Genomic DNA, 17,288 nt, shown 5'->3' with positions numbered 1-17,288 from the left:
ATATACTATGAGATAAAAAGAGAACAATGGTTAGACAGTATACTTTGTCTTTCAAAGGAACATATCCTATGTGACAGTTTAGAAACCTGGCCCGGATACACTCATTTTCGTATCTTCAGGTCCAAATTTTCCCTTGGATTATGTACAATGATGCATCAACGCTTTTCGATGGGTTTGATTATTATTCCATCTTTATCAAGACAACAGTTAGTTAGTTTCTCTCTGAATTCCTTATTGTGTAGCTTGGTTTATATGTCCTGTATAAAGCAAGTATATATAGAGAAATGTTTGTTAAGATTACACAAAAATGCTAATTACAATTGCAAACTCAGTCCACAAAAAACCTTATATTTTATTATGTTTTGCTTTGTTATGCACATCTTTAAAAACCAATTAAGCACCATTCAAAAACCACAATGATTCTACACGATTATTGTATACATGCACTAAAACAAATCTAATTTCACCATTTGTAAATACACTGTGCCTCTATCTATAACATTTTTAATTCATTGGAAAATCATGAGTCACATTTCTATAGTCATTGTCGAATGGATCTCATATTATTACCCTATTCAAGCCAAGATCCTTACTAAATCATTACATAGGTCAGACCAAAAATTACACATACAGCCACCTATCTCCTTGCTAAAGGGTCAACTTGTCCCCCAAACTTGCAACATTTAGTTCATTACCTCTTGAGTCAAACTTTATAAGTGCGTTCAGTTCTTCTACTGATTAGAACTGTTTTCTGTTCGATTTCTCTTCAGTTAATGCAGATACTCTGAAAGAATTCAATAAGGCACAAACTAAGCAGAGAAATTCTAAAGTTCGACTCTGTACGTTGCTTAAGGGCTAATTATTACTGTCTCACCTGCTTAGTGCACTCGATGTACCTATACGTTCTAACTTCCTTTTGGCAGACCCGAGAGGTCGCTTCAATTTCCTTCCTAGTGGCTACTGGCTACTGTATTTCAATGCCTAGAAAGAGAAGGGGACTATTGCTTTTCACCATAAACTCGATTAGGTCCCTGCATTCCTGCTCATAAGTGCGCAATACCCTCAGCCCATGTCGTACCTTAATTACGTATTCGCTTTCTTGTACATTCTCCCGTGTCTGTTCGTTCACGAGGGTAGAGGGTTTTTTTGATTCTAAACCTCCTCTAACTTGTTGCACTAGAGGGCAAAATAAGAAGGCCCATTATATTTAGTACTGTGAATAACATTTCTACAGTCTTTTAAGTTCGTAGAAGTTCCATATTAGCCTCCCGCTCTCTACCTTCCTCAAAATAGACCTTTCCAATTCTCACCTCTTAAACTGCAGAGAATCACCAAACGAATGCTCCTCTTCGTGGGCGGGTAAAGGAAACCCAGAAGAACAACTCAGGTTTAAATAATGCTACGTGTCTTCTGATTGGTTATCCTGGCCTATTCTTCCTTTGCAACATGTACATGTGCTGTCTCTAATGAACCAGGACGTTTTTCTTTTTGTAAGTAGATTTTAATATAGTAACCCGGAAATACTAATACCGGGAGCAATCTAAATGTCAAAGGGCCCAGGCAAAGGACCGTGTAATTAATATAACGCATTATTTTTAGTATTTAAAAAAATGTGTGCATATATTTCTGTCACTTTCTGACTATCTCTTGGATTGTGTACAGATATTTTGATTTTATCGAAATTAACATTACAAATCCACATAATGCGTCCATTACGAATGCAACTATAGATCTATCTGTCATCTTTCCAGATGACTCATACTCTAAATTATCACAGCTTCTACCCAATGTGGTCGAAGTGTAGTTCACAGTTACATAATACTCTTATAACAAAGGCAGTACTAACTCATTTATTTGAAAATAGAGACCAACCCTGTTATTGGTTAGCTAATATTTTCATACAATCCTCACGTGAGTTTAGTCCATTATCTATTGTGTTTAGATGGCACATATACCACTACTCCCGTTTTTTCCTTATTGTATCCAGATCCCCTCCTCTTCTACTGATACTTATTTTTTAAAGAATGAACTACCTGAATTGATTACAATCGTGGTTCAATCTTGAAAAATGGTCTGCAAGCGGAACATTTTCTTTTTTAGTTCTTATGGCTGATTTGTGCTCCAGTAGGCGAGTGCGCAGTTCCCTGCTGGTCTCGCCCACATAGCCCAGCCCGCAGGGACACGTCAATAGATATATAACGGTTTTGCCACGGCAGTTGTTCAAAGTTTTCGTGGTCAATGCTTTGTCCGCATATACCATGGGGTATATCAAGGCGGCGCAATGAAATTACCGCCGCATTTGCGGCCAATTTCGGCCAAAAAGCGGCGATAATTTCATCGCCTTATCAGCAAAGACACGCTATCGCGTGTTTTGCTGATTTACCCCCCGTTTCCAGCACGCCTAACTTTGCATCGCTAATGAGATGCAAAGTAGGCGTGGCTGTGAAACGAAAAGGGGGAAATATCGTGAAGGCAGCTTCGTGATATTATCAAGAAAGGTGAGCGATTTTTTATATAGCGTTAAGTATGCCTTAACGCAGGAATTTAACGTCTGTTAAATTCCTGACTAAGGCATACTTAACATGGGGGGTGGATTGTGTGGGTAAGACCACAGGCCCCTATCATCTAGGATATCGGCGTTTTCCACCATGGAAAACGGAGATATCCCAACTATCTCTGGAATTTTTATCGCCTCGGCGATGCGCGTTGTTGATAATGCACTAACCGGCTGATAAATTCCAGAGATAGCCGGGAATAAATATGCAAGCGCTAAGCGCGCTTTGCGATATTTATTGCCGGACCTTGAAAATATGCCCCCACGTCTTTTGCTTCAATGCAGTGTGGGCATATGGAACACGTTCCACATTTGTAATTTCCCACCGCCTTCTGTCCGCCTAGTGTTCTTTGATGCTCTGACTCTGTTTTGTATGTTCTCACTAAGGAGTTTCGGATTGTCTTAATCCGTCTGAAGGAAAACAGTGTTTTTTGTAATTGTGTCACTGTTCCATGATCAAGAATCTTCCAATTTCTATTGACGAGGGGCATATTAACAAGGGCTTTATCTCCACTTTTTTGGCTTTAAAAGCCAAAGAAGCGGAGATAAAAATATAGCCCTATCAACAAGAGGGTGCTAACATGCAAAATCGCATGTTAGCACCCTTTTTCCCTACGCTTCCCTTTGTATCTCTAATGAGATGCAAAGTGGGCGTTCCAGAGCAAAATAACAGGAGAAATGTTGCTAAGCGACATTTCTCCTATTATCAAGCTTCACGCTAACCCTGTTAGAGACCAAAAAAGCAGCGCTAGCCACAGTTAACGCTGCTTTTTTACGTCTGCTAATTTTAAGATTTAGCCATGTAATCCAATGGGAGGTGGATTACATGGCTAAATCGGGCTATCAACAAGGATATCCCTATCCTTGGGGCATATCAGCAAGACAATTATCGCCGCTTTAGCGTCCGTTTTCGGGCCGGAAAGCGGCGATAATTGTATCGACCTATTAGCAAGGTCACGCTATTGCGTGAATCCTTGCCTCAGCGCCTTTTCCCTTAACGTCCACCTTTGCATCTCTAATGAGATGCAAAGGGGGAGTTCCTCCCCAGAATAACGGGAGAAATGTCGCTAAGCGACATTTCTCCTATTATCAAGCCTCACGCTAACCTGCAGAGCGATAAGTAAAGTAGATCTAATCTCGGTTATCGCTACTTTCCTTACGCCTGCTTTTCATCTGACTTAGCCATGATATCCTATGTAAGGTGGATATCATGGCTAAGTCTGTCCCTGCCCTATCAGCAAGCATTCGCCAAACGTTGTGCGATTATCGCTGGATTCCCAGCGATAATCGCACATTTGGCAGTTTGCGCCTTGATTTTTATCGCTGTTGAGATGAGCGTTGCTGATAGCACGCTATCTTAGCGATAAAAATCAGCATTAGCCGGCGATAATTATCATCGCGCTAAGCGCGCTGAGAGATAATTATCTCCAGTTCTTGCTGATATGCCCCCTAGTAGTGTTATCGCTACATTACCAGCGATAACCTCCCAAAATGCCGCTATCGCTGGAGTTTTTATCGCCTAGGCAGATAGCATTGTTAATAATGCGATAACCTGGCGATATTATCCAGCGATAGCGGGCATGAAAAAAATTAACGCTAAGCGCCCTTAGCGTTAATTTTCCCTGTTCCTTGTTAATATGCCCCAATGTTTTTATTTTATTGCTTATGTTGGAGAATTGACTCACAAAAACAATCCTTCTCATTTCTTTATCTTTTTTATCTTTATTCGTATCTAGCAAATGGTCCCAATCATAAAATCGGGCTCTCTTGAGGAAGTGTTCCATAGCAGCTTTAATTGATGAATTTCTCTTTAAGCTTCGTAAGAATAAAGATGCTTTCTTTTTGAGCAGTATTGCAAGGGTGTTGGCAAGTAACCTAGGGAGTGCATATTTTCTATAGACAGTTGTAAAAAATGTTTACATTAGGTTAAGTCTATTATTCAAATCTACATTTCGTAAGCAATTTTTCCAATCTTTTACCTAAACCTTTTTATGCACTTGGGCCCAGATTTACTAAAGGCTTGCATTGTCCTTGGTTGTATGATGGAACATCGCATGCCTGAACAACGCATGCCTGAACCAAGCGGTTTCAAGCACTACTGCGTCTTTACCACTCATGCCTTTACCACGCATGCCTTTACCATACAATTTCATGGTAAAGACATTGGGGGATATTATCAACGGCCTGCGATAATTATCGCTGGCCGTGCTTAGCGATAAATTTCTTATCGCAGGCTATCTCGGGAATTTATCGCCCTGGTAGCGCGTTATTAACAACGCGTTTCTCCAGGGCGATAAAAATTCTAGAGATAGAGAGGTTATCGCCGTTTTGCAGGGAACATCACTGGTTTTCCAATGATGTTCCCTGCAAAACGGCGATAACCTTGCTGATACGACCCTGTGGTCGTATCAGCATAATCCACCCCCTATGTCAAACATAGGTAAGTCAAGATTTTAGCAGACGTTATATTTTGGCGAAAACTGAGTTAACGCTTCGAGGCCAACAAGCGTGGACGCTGAGCAGTTCTTACCTGGCTCCTGGGGGCCCTGCGAGTGATTCCTGCGCTGTGTGGACGCCGTGTGGACGCCTGGTTCCCCTGCCGCCTCGCGCCACCTGAGGCTGCAGCAGGGTGGAACCACAAGCCCCAGCATTCCCCTTTGCCCCGCCCACTTCCGCCGGACTACGCGCCCGGAGGCGCTACTTATTCAGGAGCTCCCTCGGTGGAGCGGGGGGTTAACGCTTCGAGGCCAACAAGCGTGGACGCTGAGCAGTTCTTAACTGGCTCCTGGGGGCCCTGCGAGTGATTCCTGCGCTGTGTGGATGCCGTGTGGACGCCTGGTTCCCCTGCCGCCTCGCGCCACCTGAGGCTGCAGCAGGGTGGAACCACAAGCCCCAGCATTCCCCTTTGCCCCGCCCACTTCCGCCGGACTACGCGCCCGGAGGCGCTACTTATTCAGGAGCTCCCTCGGTGGAGCGGGGGGTTAACGCTTCGAGGCCAACAAGCGTGGACGCTGAGCAGTTCTTACCTGGCTCCTGGGGGCCCTGCGAGTGATTCCTGCGCTGTGTGGACGCCGTGTGGACGCCTGGTTCCCCTGCCGCCTCGCGCCACCTGAGGCTGCAGCAGGGTGGAACCACAAGCCCCAGCATTCCCCTTTGCCCCGCCCACTTCCGCCGGACTACGCGCCCGGAGGCGCTACTTATTCAGGAGCTCCCTCGGTGGAGCGGGGGGTTAACGCTTCGAGGCCAACAAGCGTGGACGCTGAGCAGTTCTTACCTGGCTCCTGGGGGCCCTGCGAGTGATTCCTGCGCTGTGTGGACGCCGTGTGGACGCCTGGTTCCCCTGCCGCCTCGTGCCACCTGAGGCTGCAGCAGGGTGGAACCACAAGCCCCAGCATTCCCCTTTGCCCCGCCCACTTCCGCCGGACTACGCGCCCGGAGGCGCTACTTATTCAGAAGCTCACTCCGCGTCGCGGGATCGCGCGCGGGTCGGCGCCGGGAGAAGCCCGGGACAAGGGCGGGACCGTCTGTGGCCGTCAGAGGCCAAAGGAGGCCGGGCTGGGCCACCCCCCTGATCTTCACTATACGCCGGAGTTAGTTACAAAGGTACTGTGATTAACCTCAGAGGACGTGAACTATCCTATCAATCAATCAATCAATGACACTTATAGAGCGCGCTACATACCCGTAGGGTCTCAAGGCGCTGGGGGGGGGGGGTGCCGCTACTGCTCGAACAGCCAGGTCTTCAGCTTCTTCCTGAAGGAGAGGTGGTCTTGGGTCAGGCGCAGGTCGGTCGGGAGGGAGTTCCAGGTCTTGGCGGCCAGGTAGGAGAAGGACCTTCCTCCTGTAGTCGCTCTTCGGATGCGGGGGACGGCGGCGAGGGCGTGGTTGGCTGATCGGAGGTGGCGTTTGGGAGCGTAGAAGTTGATCCGGCTGTTGAGGTAGCTCGGGCCTTGGTCGTGTAGGGCTTTGTGTGCGTGGGTGAGGAGGCGGAAGGTGATTCTTTTGTTGACGGGGAGCCAGTGAAGGTCTCTCAGGTGTCCGGTGATGTGGCTGGTTCGTGGGATGTTGAGGATGAGTCTGGCTGAGGCATTCTGGATCCGCTGGAGTCTCTTCTGGATCTTGGCGGTGGTACCGGCGTAGAGGGCGTTGCCGTAGTCCAGTCGGCTGGTGACGAGGGCCTGGGTGACGGTCTTCCTGGTCTCGGTGGGGATCACCCAGAAGATCTTCCGTAGCATGCGTAGGATGTTGAAGCACGCCGAGGAGACGTTGTTGACTTGCCTGGTCATGGAGAGGGAGGAGTCCAGGATGAAGCCCAGGTTGCGTGCATGGTCTGTCGGTTTGGGTGCGGCGCCCAGGGCGGGAGGCCACCAGGAGTCGTCCCAGGCGGAGGGTGAAGAGCCCAGGATGAGGACCTCCGTCTTGTCAGAGTTCAGTTTCAGGCGGCTGGTCGCCATCCACTCGGCTACCTCTTTCATCCCTTCGTGCAGGTTGGCTCTGGCGGAGGCGGGGTCGTTGGTCAGGGAGAGGATCAGCTGGGTGTTGTCGGCGTAGGAGATTATGCTGAGGTTGTGTTTGCGTACGATGGCCGCGAGGGGGCTCATGTAGACGTTGAAGAGGGTGGGGCTCAGAGATGATCCTTGAGGGACGCCGCAGATGACTTCGGAGGCCTCTGACTTGTACGGTGGTAGGCGGACTCTCTGTGTTCTTCCGTCGAGGAAGGAGATGATCCATTCCAGCGCCTTGTCCTGGATTACGATGTTGCTGAGGCGCTGTACTAGGGTGCGGTGGCAGACCGTGTCGAATGCCGCGGAGAGGTCTAGGAGGATGAGGGCCGCTGTTTCTCCATTGTCCATCAGGGCTCGGATGTCATCGGTGGCGGCGATGAGGGCGGTCTCTGTGCTGTGATTGGCTCGGAAGCCGGACTGTGAGGGGTCGAGGGATCCGTTCGTCTCGAGGAAGGCGGCCATCTGCTTGTTGACGGTCTTCTCGATGACTTTCGCAGGGAACGGGAGGAGCGAGATGGGGCGGTAGTTCTTGAGTTCGGTGGGGTCCGCTGTTGGTTTCTTGAGCAGAGCGGTGAGTTCGGCGTGTTTCCAGCTCTCAGGAAAGGTGGCAGTGTCGAAGGATGTGTTGATGATGTCCCGCAGGTGGGGTGCGATGACAGCGTCGGCCTTGTTGAAGACGTGGTGAGGGCAGGGGTCGGTCGGTGATCCGGAGTGGATGGAGTTCATCGTGCGGATGGTGTCTTTGGTGCTGATCGGGGTCCAGGCGTGGAGGGTGGTGGTGGGAGGTGGTTGTTCGGTCATGGTGTGCGTTGGTTGGTTGTTGAAGCTGTTGTGTATGTCCGCGATCTTGTTGTGGAAGTATGAAGCGAGGGAGTTACAGAGGTCTTGCTATGGGGTGATGTCGTTGTTTCCTGTGCTGGGGTTGGAAAGCTCTTTCACGATGTTGAAGAGTTCCTTGCAGTTGTGTGCGTTGTTGTCCAACCGGTCCTTGAATGCTGTTTTCTTGGCGGCGCGGATCAGCTGGTGGTGCTTCCGGGTGGCAAGCTTGAAGGAGGTCCTGTTGTCCGGTGTAGGTTCCCTTCTCCAGACTTTCTCGAGGGCTCGGCAGTTCTTCTTGGAGCTCTTGAGTTCGTCGGTGAACCACGGGGCTTTCTTGCTGCCGGGTCTGCTGGGCGGGGTCCTCAGAGGGGCGAGTTCGTCCGCGCAGTTGCTGATCCACTTCGTGAGGTTGTCGGCGGCCTGGCTGGGGTTCGCTGAGCTGGCAGGAGGGTGCTGGCTCAGGGAGGTGGCGAGCTGGTCTGCTGTGATCTTGTTCCAGCTTCTGCGGGCGGCCTGTTGCTGGTGGTGGTGGGTCGTCGTTCTCTTGAAGGTGAAGTGGACGCAGCTGTGGTCCGTCCATTGAAGCTCTGTGGCGTGGCTGAAGGCGATGTCTGTGCTGGAAGAGAAGACTGCGTCGAGTGTGTGTCCGGCGAGGTGGGTGGGGGTGGACACCAGTTGCTTGAGTCCAAGATTGGCGAGGTTGTCGAGCAGGGTGCTGGTGTTGCGGTCGTTGTTGTTCTCCAGGTGGAAATTGAGGTCCCCCAGGAGGATGTAGTCAGCGGAGGGGAGGGCATGCGGGCTGACAAAGTCGGCGATGTCCTCGCTGAATTGTGTGCGTGGTCCAGGGGGTCGGTAGATCAGGGTGCCTCTGAGGGTGGTGTTCGGGTTGGTGTGGATCTGGAAATGCAGGTGTTCGGCGCTGGTCAGGGTGTTGTCGGTGTTGGTCGTGAGACGGATGGTGTTCCTGTGGATGATGGCGATGCCTCCTCCCATCTGGTTGGCGTTGCGATCCCTCCGGATGATCTTGTAGCCCTCTGGGATAGCGATGGCGATGTCGGGAGCTGAAGAGGCGTTCATCCAGGTCTCCGTGAGGAAGGCCACGTCAGGGGCTGTGGCGTCTAGAAGGTTCCAGAGTTCGATGGCGTGTCTGTGGACGGAGCGGGTGTTGAGCAGGATGCACTTGAGGTGGGTGCTGCTGGTGTTCGACTTGGCGGGTGCTGGAGCGAGGCAGGTCCGGATGCAGGTGAACTTGCAGGCTTGGCAGCTGAAGGGTCCGTGGGTGCGTCGTGGTGTGGCTTGATGGCATTCTGGGAGTCGGCCGGTGTTGAGTGCGATGAGGGTGGCGGCGGAGTACATCAGGCGGGTCGGTCGGGGTCTTCGGGGGCCAGGGGTCCTGGCGCTGGTCGCGATCCGGTCGCGGACGGGCGCAGACGGGCTTACCTTTGGCGCGCCTTCGGCGCACAATCGGCGCGCCCGCTGCGCGTGACCGCTGCGCGTGCGCACGGTCGCCATTTAAGGCGAAGTGCGCGGGTGGGCGGAGCAGCTGGGAGGCGGGAGCGGGGAGGGTTACAGAAGAGAAAAAAAGGGGCGGGGACAAGCGGCGGTGGCGGGAAGGGAGAGCGGAGGGCGGCGAGGTAGGCGGACAACCAGGAAGGAAGACGTAAACACAGGAACAGCAAAATATTTAAAAACAGGCACAAATGGGGGCAAAAAACAGGGAAAAACAACACTTGGCAGCAGTAGCAGGAGAGCCGGCAGCCGATCACGGAGCACGCCGGGGGGGCGTGGTCAGCGGCAGCGGCAGCGAGGCAGCAGGGCAAGGGGCACACGCAGCAGCTGGTGGCCGTGCGGCGCGGGGGTGTCCCACAAGTGGGTCACACTCACCTGCGTCGCACGGTCGCCATTTAAGGCCAAGTGCGCGGGTGGGCGGAGCAGCTGGGAGGCGGGAGCGGGGAGGGTTACAGAAGAGAAAAAAGGGGCGGGGACAAGCGGCGGTGGCGGGAAGGGAGAGCGGCGAGGTAGGCGGACAACCAGGAAGGAAGACGTAAACACAGGAACAGCAAAATATTTAAAAACAGGCACAAATGGGGGCAAAAAACAGGGAAAAACAACACTTGGCAGCAGTAGCAGGAGAGCCGGCAGCCGATCACGGAGCACGCCGGGGGGGCGTGGTCAGCGGCAGCGGCAGCGAGGCAGCAGGGCAAGGGGCACACGCAGCAGCTGGTGGCCGTGCGGCGCGGGGGTGTCCCACAAGTGGGTCACACTCACCTGCGTCGCACGGTCGCCATCCTATGTGCTATACGTGTAGCGGTCTGATTCATCTTGCATAAGGTTGCCTGTGCAGGGTCTGTAGCTGTCCGTGTAAGACGTCCACGACGGTTCCTGATTTTTTATGGTCATTTCTTAACCTGTTTTGTTCTATAGAACCCTATTCTACTTATGTATTACAATAGGGTCAACTTTATTTTTGCTATATAGATATAGAACTATTTTAAGTTTGTTGCATGTCTACATAGCTGGACTCATTTCATAATAAGTGCTTTCTAACTGGCCGTGTTTTCTTACTGTATAAATTTTAATATTTTGTAACATGTCTAAGTCTACAGGGACTCCTAGGCCTTTTGTTTCTACGCTTGATAACTATTTAGTCAAGGTCGTAGATAAGATCAATAAGGAACGCAGATTATCCTTGGGTTTGACTAGTAATGGCGGCCCTGAATGTCTGAGCCAACTAGTTTCTGTTGACATTCACTCTTCTGAGGACAGCCAAGCACAGACTCATATAGACCCCCCAGTGAGGACTGATGCATGTGTCATTGAGCTAACCCAGGTTTCTTCATGTGACACCGATCCTCCTGAAGTTCCCGATATTAGTAGGTCTTCCAAGGTTGTCGCAGGTTCGACCCCTGTGGCCCCTAAAATACATAGAGTGTTAAGATCAGGGACACATTTTAATAGAACTGCTCCGCCAAAAAAGGCAGCCCGTAAAAGTAAGAAGAATGTGGTCTCTGATCCTAACAAAGGCACCTCTGAGTATACCTGTTCAAATAATACTGTTAATTCCAGCCAAGTGATACTGGCCCCAGATCAGCTCGAGTTGTTAATTGGTATTATTGATAGTAGGTTTGGCAAAATTATCACACCTCTTTTAGACAAACTTGAGGCTGTATCTAGGGAAATGAACAGATTAAGTGAACTGGTGCAATCACGATTGAACCCTATAAATACTGCGGCTAGTGGAACAGTGGGGCTAACCGGTAATAAGGTACTACACCCCAAGGAAGTATCTGATATTGGCCAGTCATGTGCTGATACCATTAGCCCCCTACAGTTTGTAAATAGGACTAATTTAGTTATCGAACGGCAGGGCTTTGATGGTAATATAATACGACCTACTCCCCGGGATATATCCACTGCTATCTCATCTAAGCCTCCCTGTCCTAATAATACTCCCGCTAATGTAGCTACTCAAGCCTTGGGGACTGCGGCTAGGTCCGCTGGTAGGGGGAATTCCAACAACCCAGGCCTCCCCCAACCTAATTTGCCACCTGACTGTGCACCATACGTGGCAGTATTAACTAATGTGCCACCTATTAGAGAGGACCCTATCGCCATGCTGAATCTCACGACTCTCTCAAAAATAAAACTGTGGCATGGCTCAATCGTGAATGTGGCTTTCCTGTGGCTCTGGCGGATCAGATTTTGTCTACAACCAGAACCAATTGGATTGGAATGTCCCCCAAAGACATCTCTGGTGATTGTATTATTATTAATTTTGGTAATCCCCATCTTGCCACGACAGCCTTGATCCGTGCCTCGTCTCGTCCCAGCACTGGTCAGGGCATTTCACTCCGCCCTTTGGGGTATTTCTATAGTCATCATATGGAACACCTCCCTGTGCATCAGGGGGGAGCGAGATTGAGGAGAGAAGAGGTGTCTAGTTGGGTAAACAGCCCCCAGATTCTCACTGCCAATCGATTTCAATGTCTGAGTGGGCTGGACCAAAATGATTGACAGGAGACGGGTGTCGCCTTAGAGTCAAATAAAAATTCCCTCACTATGGATAAGATGGCCGTTCCCATTATATATACGGAATCTCGAACGGAGGAGGGGGTAACCCCTCAGGAAAGTGACATAATAGGTTATCCGGTATCAGACGGAGAGTTCTGTAATATTGCCACCCCCCTACAGGCCAATAAAATTACTGATCCAGGGATGGACGCATATGGTTTATCCGGTTGCTATATTGTAAGCTGGAACATCGCTGGAATTAGATCAAAAACTGAGAGTCTAGGGTGGTCTGAATTTTTAAATCTCTTTGACATAATTTGCCTACAAGAAACATGGTGCACCGATTTTAAAGGCTTTAGTGGTTTTAACTCATATCAGTTACCTGCACTGGGGTCGGTTTCAGGAAGAGCAAAGGGGGGCTTACTTGTTTTGATCTCAGTTAAAGCCCCCTTGTCAGTTATCAAATATATCCCAGTTGGGACTAACTCCCAAATCTTATGGCTGCATATAAATGGAGGCAGAAATATCCTTTTAATTAATTTTTATAACAATTTTTTTATAGACTCTAGGGACCAGCCTGTTAAAGATCTTTCCAATGCATTGGAGGATCTCCTTAGGGATACCAATGAAGTCTTTGATTTGCTTATGGCTGGGGATTTTAATATCACTACCTGCCCCTTCTCAGAGGCCAATGTCTGTGGGCTGGTGGATGGTCACGAGGACGGGTTTCTTCATTTTCCACATAATTACTATGGAGATGCCTTAAATAAGTTCCTCGCATCATATAATATGAATATTATGGAAAACGAAAAAAACGCTAAGGGGGAGATTTGCCCTACCTTTATAGGTCGGGGTTCCAACTCAGTTATAGATTTTATCTGTATTTCCCCTGGCCTAGAGGCCTGGATTATGGCCCCAAAAATAATAGATATCCAACTTAGTGACCATAATTGCCTGGTAGTAAAGGCCATGCTGTGGGAAAATGTTGATGCTCATACCCCGGCCCGTATTATTAATTGTATTGAGGCTGAGCGCCCCAACGGCACAAGACTCAGATGGAAGGGAGATAAGGCCGACATTACGTCGGATTCTATTATATCCAGCTGTCTGGCAGATATTACTATGATCCTAGAAGGTAAAATTGGTACTTTTTGCTCTATTGAGCATTTTATTAGTATTAATGCGGTCATCAACTCTAAATTTACATGTACACGTAAACATAAGGAGGATAGACTACGGGGATGGTTTAATTCTACCTGCACCCTGGCTTTGCGACAGTTGAAATCTGCCTTATCTGCCAAACCTAGAGATAAGGGTCTGGTTGTAGATTTGAGAGGCAGATATAAAGAAACCCTTAACCAGAGGAAAATAGAACTTCGTCAGGAGGCATGGGACAATTTGACTAAGGCAGCCGAATTGAATAATTGTTCCTTGTTCTGGAAAACTGTTAATTCCCCATTTCTTAAAAATGATAACATTCCGGAACTAACCTCCAACGTATTACAGACAGAATGGGTTTCGCATTTCTCTAAAATCTTTCAATCAGATGGTGCTTCTAATGTTATAGAGAATAGATGGCCGCATATACCCTTAGATTTTACGGTCCAAGAGGTTTTAGATAGTATACGGGACAGCAAAGGGGGGAAAGCACAAGGCCCAGATGGGGTACCAATTGATGTGTACAAATTGGTCCCAGAAATATGGGGGCCTCTGCTTACTAATATCTTTAATGCAGCAGTTAGTAGTGAAATGCCCCGACCTGGGAAGAATCTATTTTAGTCCCTATTTTTAAGAAGGGTAATCGTGGGGAAGCCAAAAACTATCGACCAATTTCCCTGCTAGATTCCTCGGTAAAAGTTATGAGCCGAGTGCTCTTGGTCAGATTGGAGGAATGGGTGGAAGAACACGGTATTTTGGCCGAGAGCCAGTTTGGTTTTAGGAAGGGTCGTGGTACGATTGAGCAGTGTTTAAATTTAGAACTGCTCATCGGCAAATATACCTTGGCCAAGACGGGCACTATTTATCTCTGCTTTGCGGATTTAAGCAGTGCATTTGATTTGGTGGACCACGGCATCCTCTGGGCAAAGTTGTTGGAAATGGGGGCCCCAGAGGGTATTATCTTCTTTTTAGCACGTCTATACACTAAACTGAGAGCTTGTGTCCAATATGGGCCGCAAGGTGAATGTACACCCATGTTTAAGATTGGCCGTGGAATACGCCAGGGTTGTGTCCTAGCCCCACTGCTTTTTATACTTTTTATTAATGAGATTGATTCTTTCCTTAAATCCCTGGCAGTGGACGCCCCCAAAATTAATAATGAATATATCCCAGTATTACTTTACGCGGATGATGCGGTTTTAATTTCTCGTACACCATATGGTCTTCAAAAGCTATTGGATGGTTTTATGCAGTTTATTAAAGGCAGAAAGTTAGTTTTAAATAAAACTAAAACTTTTACTATGGAATATCGGCGTAGACCAGGAAAGAAACAGCCTGCCTTCTTCATAGAGGGCCAAAAGGTTCAGACTGTTGACAACTTTTCCTATTTGGGGGTTACTTTTTCAAATAATAATTCCTGGGTTAATGAACATAAGAATGTACGGTCTAAAATGGCCAGGAGCGCTTATGGAATTTTTACCATGGCAAGCAAATTAGGAGATAGGCGGGTAAAGGACATGCTTAAAATTTTTCAATCACGGTGCGTTTCTATTGCCCTATACGGAGCTGGTATATGGGGCTATGCCCCGGCAGGATCTCTTCAGGTTGAGGAGAATACATTTTTGAAGAAACTTTTGTGCCTACCAAGCTCTGTGTCTAATGCCTTAGTGCATAATCAATTGGGTATGCATTACCTCTCCGATTTGATTTCTCTTAGACCCCTGCTTCTATGGCGCTCAATATGGATCAAAGATGAGACGTCTTTGTGTAGAGCCATCATTTCTGATTGTCTTGCCTTGGACTATTACACAAGGATCCCGTGGTTGAAGTATGTTATTGATAATTTCCGGGAGATCTTTAACATCGACATTATTTTGGATCACCATGGGGTAGACGTGGTACCCAAATCCCATCTTAAACAATGTAATTTAAATCAGATCGCCATTAAGAGACATTATAGCAGCTCTAATCTTTCATCCTATGTTTTTTACCATGATCTAAACAAAGTTGTGGGTTTTCAACCCTATTTGTCTCAAGTAACCTGGAAGGCACATCGGTTTGTGTTAACTAGATTTAGAATGGGAGTAGTCCACAACCTTGTTGCCTTCCCCTCTTTGAACAAACATCCAGACGGCCCATGTCCCTGTGATAACTGCACTCCACAAAGTACCATGCACTTTCTTCTACTCTGTCAATTGTATAAATTCATCCGGATAGCTTATTTAAAACCCATGTTTGCTAAGTATGGGGTTAGATCGTTACAAGACTGTATGAGTTTACTTTTTAACTTGCATTCTCCGGATGTGTGTTTTTATACTGCTACTTTCCTACTTAAATCCATTAATGCTAGGAAAAGTATGCTTTTTTAACTATTTTATGCTGATGAAATTTTCTGTCTCTGTATTCAATTTAGTGTATATGCCATATTTATGTTGTTTTTAATGTGTGCTTTTATGAACTTGTTTTATGTTCGAATAAAGCCTTATGAAATGAAATGAATGAGTTTTCGCCAAAATCTAACGTCTGCTAGTAAAATCCTGTGGGCTGCCTTGTAAATATCGCAATGTGAACATCAGCGATATTTGCAAGGTAGTCCATCCGGGGTACGCCCAGTGACACCCACTTTGCATCTCATTAGAGATGCAAAGGGAGGCGTTGGGAAAAAGGGTGCTAACATGCGATTATGCATGTTTGCACCCTCTTGTAAATAGGGCGATAGTTTTATTTCTGCTTTTTTGGCTTTTTATGCCAATAAAGTGAAGATAAAGCCTTTGTAAATATGCCCCATTATTGGTAAAGGGACATGTGTCTTAAAGATCATACCTCTTCCCCCAGTCCTCAAAATTGTCCCTTTTCCCAAGTCTTAAAAATTAACAACACACCCTCAAAACTTCCCCGACGCCAGCCCCCACTGCCTTTAGCCCTAAAAACGGTCCCCTACATCCCTAAAGTAACCGAATCAGACCCCCTGCCCTGAGGGCTAAAACTACCCACAGCCTTTAAAACTGTCCCTATTCCCCTGCTCTGAACCCTACAAACTGACTGCAATACTCTAAAAACTGACCCAACCCCAGGCCCCCGCTCCCTGAACCTAAAACCTGTCTCCTACACCTGTAAAGTAGCCCACCCCAGCCCCCATGCCCTAAGCCCAAAAACTGTTCCCTGCTCTATAGACAACCCAACCCCCGATCCTAATAAACTACCCCCACCCAAAAAAGTACCCCCAACCCAGACATACTTACAATAATAAACCTTGGAAAGTGTCAAAATGCTATGCCTTCCCATGGGAGGCGTAACAAGGAGAAATGCCTTTATTTCTCTACATTTTTTTGGCTTACTGCAGTACCCATTGAAAGAGGAAAAAAACACAAAGCATTGTTTTTGAGCAGTAAAGTGTACCTTCCTGCACAAAAACAATCCTGACTGTAACACAGGCACCCGTGCACCATGGCCTCGTCGGGGAAGGCGTTAAATTCTGAAGCATTCCCAGGTCTACCATTATTGGTAAATCTGGGAATTCATAAGAATACATGGGTGGATTCATGGGAACACCAATGCCCCACCCATGGGATGCCCTCACTCTGCAGTGTAACGTAAGGCAGTGACTTGCGCTGCTTTGCGTAACACCAGGTTTACCATGCCACACAGGGTGGCCTTACGTGGCTTGATAAATCTCATTGTAAGTTTTGTGTCACTCTACGTCACCTTGCATTTGGCAGATCAACGCCAACCCTATAATCAATATGCCCCTAAGTGTTTACATGTGTTGAATGATAATGATCTGACAGCTGAATTTAAAAGTGCAAATTCAGGACATAAGATAAATGAGAAAGGTATTTCACCAAAAAAGGAACTCACAGAACAATTCTAAAAGCTCCTTTCTCCACATCTAAAGATGATGTTAGAGCTTCTTGAGGTATTTCAGAATTTTGTGCAAAATTTGTGAAAGACTTTGCTTACAAGACTTTCAAGATCAGACAATTAGTAAAGAATTTGGTGAAATTCCTGTAGAATGAAAAAACTTCAAGGATGTTTAGAAAGTATAAAAAATTCATTTGTGGAGCTGTCCTGTTAAGTGTCTTTGACTCAAGTATTAGAAGCGTAATTAGAACAGATGCCAGCGGGAAAGGGTTGGGCGCCAGTTTGTCCCAAATATAAAATGGTGGAGTGAGGTAACCATATCCTGTTTCTCCCTCTCTTTCTCCTGCCAGAGAAGAATACTCCACAAGTGAAAGAGAAGT

The sequence above is a fragment of the Triturus cristatus genome, chromosome 4_2 (assembly GCF_964204655.1).
Source record: "Triturus cristatus chromosome 4_2, aTriCri1.1, whole genome shotgun sequence".
Lineage (NCBI taxonomy): Eukaryota > Metazoa > Chordata > Amphibia > Caudata > Salamandridae > Triturus > Triturus cristatus.
The sequence above is the reverse complement of the archived record's forward strand: the minus strand, read 5'-3'. Positions refer to the sequence as shown.